Genomic DNA, 6,658 nt, shown 5'->3' on the forward strand with positions numbered 1-6,658 from the left:
CCTTTTCCAGCCAGAGCTTTCTCATTTCCCCTTTTTGCTCTCCAATTGCTTTCTTAAGCTCCACCCTGCACTTTTTGCACTCCACTAATGCCTCCACTGACTTTCTTCCCTTGTACGTGCTAAAAGCCTCTCTTTTCCTTCTCACCGTATCCTGAATATGCTTGCTCATCCATGGTTCTTTGGGCTTGTTACGCCTTCCTAATACGTTAAGGGGAACATGCTGACCCTTATCCCTCCACAATTCCTTTCTGAGCGCCCCCAGCTGCTCCACTGTAGATTTCCCCACAAGCAGCTCTTCCCAATCTACCATGTCCAGGCCCTGCCTTATTTTACAAAAATCTACTCTCCCCCAATACAAAACATTTCTTTTTTGCAACTCATCTTTTTTTTTGTCCAAAGCAAGCTTGGATTTTAACATGCTGTTGTCGCTATCACTGAAATATTCCCCCACCACCACATCGGCCACTTCTCCAGTTTAATTGCCCGGAATTCTGTCCGGCAATACGCCGTCCCTTGTTGGACACTTTACATATTGACCTACAATTGTCTCCGGTACACATTTCAAGAAATCCATTCCATCCAAGCCCGTAAGACTAAGTCTATACCAATTAAGGTTGCGAAAGTTGAAAAAGCCCAATATCATTACCCTATTGTTATTTTTTTTTAACACACCTCTGCAGATTGTGCACATATTGGCTTCTCAATTTCCCGCTGACTACCCTGGGATTCTATAATGAACACTGAGCAATGTGGCTGCCCCTTTTTTATCCCTAGGCCTTACTTCCAAAGCTTCATTCGATGTGTCCTCCAAGATATATTCTCATCACTGCAGTAACTGATTTCTTAACTAATAATGCAATGCTTCCTCCTCTTTTACCCCTTCCCCTGCTTCACGTAAAGATTCTATATCCCAGACTGTTGAGCTGTCAATCCTGCTTCTCTCTCAGCTACGTCTCAGTGATGCCGATGATATCGCAATTTCACGTGTCAATCTCACCCTTAATTCATTTGTTTTACGGGCAAAACTCTTGGCATTTAAGTAGAGGCCATCCAGCATTGCCTTACTCCCTTGAAACTAAATGCAACTGTAGTCTCTTCGACTGCATTGTTTTACTGTATTATGATATGTCCCTCTTCTGCAAACATTCTGTGTCCCCTTCCCCTGCCGAATTATTTTATCCCCTTCCAACAGCACTAGCAAACCCGCCGCAAGGATATTAATCCCGCTCTGGTTCAGATGCAGACTGTCCAGCTTGTACAGATCCCACCTTCCCCAGGAACTGTCGCAGTGAAGCATGAATCTAAAACTATCCCTCCCGCACCAACTCTTAAGCCAAGTGTTTATGTGCGCTCTTCTCCTATTTTTGAGCTCGCCAGCAAGTGGCAGTGGAAGCACTCAAGGGATTACGACCCAAGAGGTCTTGTTTTATGGTCTACTGCCTAACACAACGAATTCATGATGGAAGGCCTCATCCTTCATTCTACCAATATCATTGGTACCAACATGTACCATGACCTCTGCTTTATCACACTGATCCCTCAGGGTGCCCGGCAGCCGTTCAGTAACATCCCGGACCCTGGCACAAGGGAGGCAACAAACCATCCTGGAGCCATGTTGAAGGCCACAGTATCGCCTATCGGTTCCCCGAGTATAAAATCCCCTATTAATATTGTTCTTCCCCTTTTCCTCCCTAAGTAAATAAGTAATCGACGTTACCCTCCACTTATCAGTCATCCCTGTCCAGTGTAGTCTCTACTGCTGCCGCAAGGCAAGACCACCCTCTGAAGATTTAAGCAGTTAGATAGCAAAGAAAACATTCAAAGAGAACCTCTTCCCCTGTGCACCAAATTGCCAACATCCACACTCACTCCAGCTGTGCCTCACTCAAGGTGAGGCATCTCCCCAGTTCATTTGCAATACTATGTCCTCTTGAAGTTTCCCACCATCCTCCTTGCAGTTCACAACGCTCCAAAGCATCGTAACATCCAAGAAAAAAAAAATAATTGCACACTGCACGCCAAGATCTAAATCATGAATGTATATCAGGGAAAGCAAGGATCCCAACTGCGGCCCCTGCTGAACTCCGCAACAAGTCTTCTTCCAGCCCTGAAAATATCCATTGACCATTGCTCTATTTCCTCTTTTCTGCCAATTTTCCATTCATGATGCCACTGACCCTTTTGTTCCATCAGCAATAACCTTTCTAACAATGCTGTCTTGTGTCACTGTACAAAATGCCTTTTCATAGCTTCATATGAACCGCATCGACAGCATTACCCTTACCGACTTTTGCCTTCTATCTCTTCAAAATCTTCCAGCTTGTTAGTATAATTGGATGTAATGATGGATGATTTGAATGAAAGTATTCCTGTTGACTTTTTTTATAAAGGCTGGTGGCCAAGCAGAAGCTGTGATGGAGAATCTCAGATGGATGTATAAGTGGAGAATGGGGATCCATTTTGGGAAAGGGAAATTGTACAATTGAAAACGGAGTCCAGGGGGAGCTCAGGAAAAGTAGTCCCTGCCTCCTCCCCCTCCTCCTGTGGTGTCCACCAGAATCCTGCTGCCAATGCCTGTGTCCTCATGATGGTGGTGATATAAAGGGTGCAGCAGAACACCAGGAACTTAAACGCCTGCTCCAGCTTGCACTGGAGGGTTCACTCCAAACTTTTCAGGATCAGATGCGCTGCTTTATCACACTTTTGGAGAGCTACACGATATTTCTGGTGGCAGGATTGCTCTCGGTATGCATGTGTTACATTCTAGTGTTCGTTTGGCGGCGGGGATGGTGTGGGAGTTGCTGTTTTGAGCCATATCACGAGGAGGCAGCCGCCATCTCCAACACGTCACCTTCTCTTTCTCTGTGAAGATGTAAAGGTGGTGGGAATGGCGGACTCTTCAGAGTGAAGGTGTTGTGGATTTCATGAAGGTGGAAATTCACCAACTTGATGTGCTGTTCCGGGTAAAAAAGCAACTGTACTTTATGAAAAGTTATCACAATGTTCTTAAGGGTAATTGGCCAGTGACGACTATGTCAGCAAAATAATATATTTCAAAGAACATTTCAGCTGTGAAAAGTTCATACTGCTCCTGTTACTCTCTTGTTGACATTGGACCTGGCAGGGCCACGTACAATATCTGGAATCCCGCAATGCTTGGAAAACCATTGGATCTCTCATTAGGCTTCTTAATGCTAAGGGGGAGAACGGTGTATTCACCTCAATCGGTATTGATGGTCTCGGTCACCTAGTGGATATATAGATGGATAGTATACAGGGAGGTGATGGATACTTCATTCTCTCCTCCCTGGAAAGTTTCGGATCCATAGAAGTTCAATGAATATTTTACCTTTAAGGCCACTAACAGCACTGTTGACACTCTGGTGTGAGGCTCCAGGTCGTGTTGAAGAAGGTGACAGAGCTCTGTTAACACCTCCTTGTTGAATTAGAGTCACATTAGACACTGCTCCTGGGTTAGGTGTAGGTTGGAAAAATGTTCTTGGAATGACTGGGGTGGAAAGGGCAGAGACCCCCTCGTCCACCCTCTTTACAGAGCTTCTCCTCTCTGCAGTCTCTGCTCCATTTGTTGATCATGTCACAGTCACAGATGCACAGTGACTACAGTCCCCATAAAACACAGAGAACTGGGTCACCATCTCCACTGTTCTCCCTGAATGTATGCACAATCTCAAAACATCGAGACAACTATCCACAGCTCCTCAAATAGATTTCCAATTAGATAATTAAATGAATATTGAAAAGGTAATATTTGCAGCATTTTGGGAATGTCGAGATGAATACGGTTAATTTTAGGGGTGAGGAAATCAAGCGATCCAATGACAAGAATGAGCATTATAAAAATTGACAAGCTACCAGAAAGTTAATCAATGTAGGTTAATGGGCACAGGGGTGATGGATGAACTAGACTTGCTCTGAGTTTGGATAGGGACAACAGGACATTGGATGAACTGAAGTTTATGAAATATTGCATCAGGAATTAGGTGGCAATGATAACATTGGAATAGGCGTGCCTGGTTTAATCAAAAAAAATGAGGGCTTATTCAACCACTGGGCTGGGACAGAGGTGCTGATAAGTGATATTTCTAGGAAGCTAGCTTAAACTGGTTTATGAGGTTGAGCAAAGCTAACAGTCTATACACAGCAGTCTCTGAGTGCTGCTTGAGTACACCGAGTGGCAAGCCGGGAGTTTGGTGAGTGAGGGAGCTTTTTCTTAAGCGGGGTACAATAAAATAATTGAGAAAAAATACATGTTATTAACACGATAAAGATTGCAGGATCTGTGACGTGTCTCGGCTGCAACATATGGGAGACCCTGGATGTTAATACAATTCATGGCAACTATATTTAGAGTAAAGGAGTGCAGCTTGATGAGCTTCGGTTCAGAGTAAATAAGACTGCCTGCATTGGGACACAGCAGGAAGTGTCAATGTTACTGGGCCACTTTGTTGCAGATGACAAACACACCACTTCGGCTCCATTACAACATCGTCAGTCATCAGGCAAAAGAGGGAGTGACTGTGAGAGAGGATCGTAAAGGGATCGGGAAGGTGGGAGTCGAGGGGCCTCAACCCATGCAGTTGAGCAACAAGATCGAGGTTCTTGCAGCTGTTATGGACAAGAGTGAAGGCTGCAGTGTGGATTAGCAGGCTGACCATGGTGCCATGGTACAGCAAGCCATTCGAGTGGATGGAGCCAAAAGGAATATAATACTAGTAGGGAACTGCAGAGTCATGAGTACAGACATCCGGAGTCCAGACGGCTGTGCTGCCCCCGCTGTTCCAGGGTTCATGAAATCTGCTCAGGGCTGGAGATAAATTTGGAATGCTCCATTTATGTACCAATGACATATGTAAGGGGCGCTGCATTGGGAGTATGAAGAGCTAGGCTCTGAAGTAACATACAAAAGTAAGAATATCTTGATATTGCCTGAGATATGTGCAAACATTCATAGCGTAAATAAGATTAGGGACATGAATGCGTGGCTCAAAGTCTGGTGTGGGAGAAGTGGGTTCCGGTTCAGTGGGCACTGGCAATAGTATTGGAGAATGTGTCGGCTCTATTATTGGTATGGGTATCAAGCTAATTGGAGTATGGCAGGAAGGCAGATTTAATACAAACTCATGATAGCGGCAGGGTTTACAAAAGCAGCTAAAATACTGAATTAAGGTCTCTGTTTTAGAATGCGCGCAGCATCCACAATAAAACAGATGAATTTTCAGCTATAATAGAAATATCCATGTTTGACTTGATAGCCATTGCGGATATTCTTCGCAAACAATGGGCTGAAATGTTATCAGCGTGGGCGAGGTGTTGCATTCAGTTCATTCATGATCTTCTTAAATGGGTGAACAGTCTGGAAGGGCCGAGTTGCCTACTGTCGCTTCCTAATTTCTATCTTCATATATTCACTTGTGTCTACATCATAGAGTGCTTAAAGTGGTGTCTGCACCGATAGTAGATACATCGGCCATCATTGGTCAAACTTCTGTGGACTCTGAAATATCCCTGCAGATTGGAAGGAGTTAACTGTCACCCCACCATCTAAGAATGGGAGGAGAGAGAGAGAGAGCAGCGAACTACAGAAATGTAAGCCTAACATCAGTAGCAGGGAAATGCTAGAGCCTATTATAGAGGATGCGACAACAAGTCATATAGATAAAGTTATAGGTGGGCGTAGTCAACATAGATTTATCAAAGGGAAATTATGTTTAACAAAGCTGTTGGAGTTTTTGATGATATATATAGCTGATTAGCTACTGGGCAGGTTTAGGGATATGGCACCGTGGGATTTGATGCTTTCAGATTTATAGAAAGCTTTTGATAAGTTCACACACAAGAGGTTAGTAAGCACAATTAGAGCACAAGGGTTTGAAGCGAATATATTGGCCTGGATTGAAAACTAGTTAGCAGTCATAAAACAGGGAGCATTAATACATGGTTCAATTTCAGGACAACGGGCTGTGGCTAGTGGGCACCAAAAAGACCAGCGCTTGGGGCCTAGCTATTCACAAGCTCTAAATGGGAGAACATGAGCTTATCCACCTTGGTAGGAAAAACGTAATTAAAGGATATTTCTAAAATGATGAGAGGCTGGGAGTTTTGAAAGTGACTTTGGAAGCAGTGTGAAGGTACCTTAAGCTACGAAGAAGGTTCATATCATGTAATTTTTTACAAGAGGTTTTGAATATAGAGGTAAATGTGTCATACTGCAATTATATAGAGCCGGGTGAGACAGCACCTGGAATATTGTGTGCAGATTTGGTGCCTGTAACTGAGGAAAGATGTACTTTCCATAGGGGGAGTGCTACGACATTTAACCAAACTAATTCCTGGGATGGAGGGAGTGTCCTATGAGGAATGATTAAATCGAATAGTAGTTTACTGTCTGATTCGACAGGATAAACGTTGGATGGATAATCCCCCCTCGCTTAGTGTTCTGCTAACAAGGACCACAGTCACAGAAAAGGTGGCAGTCTATTTAGAAATGAGAGTAAGAGGATTTTTTGTTCACCGGGAGGGTGACGAATCTTTGGAATTATCTGCCCCACAGCGCTGTGCACAATTAGCAGCTCAGCACTCTCAACGCTGAAACCAATAGGTATCTTCATATGAAAAACGTCAAGGGATACGGGCATGG

The sequence above is a fragment of the Carcharodon carcharias genome (assembly GCF_017639515.1).
Source record: "Carcharodon carcharias isolate sCarCar2 chromosome 24 unlocalized genomic scaffold, sCarCar2.pri SUPER_24_unloc_3, whole genome shotgun sequence".
Classification (NCBI taxonomy): domain Eukaryota; kingdom Metazoa; phylum Chordata; class Chondrichthyes; order Lamniformes; family Lamnidae; genus Carcharodon; species Carcharodon carcharias.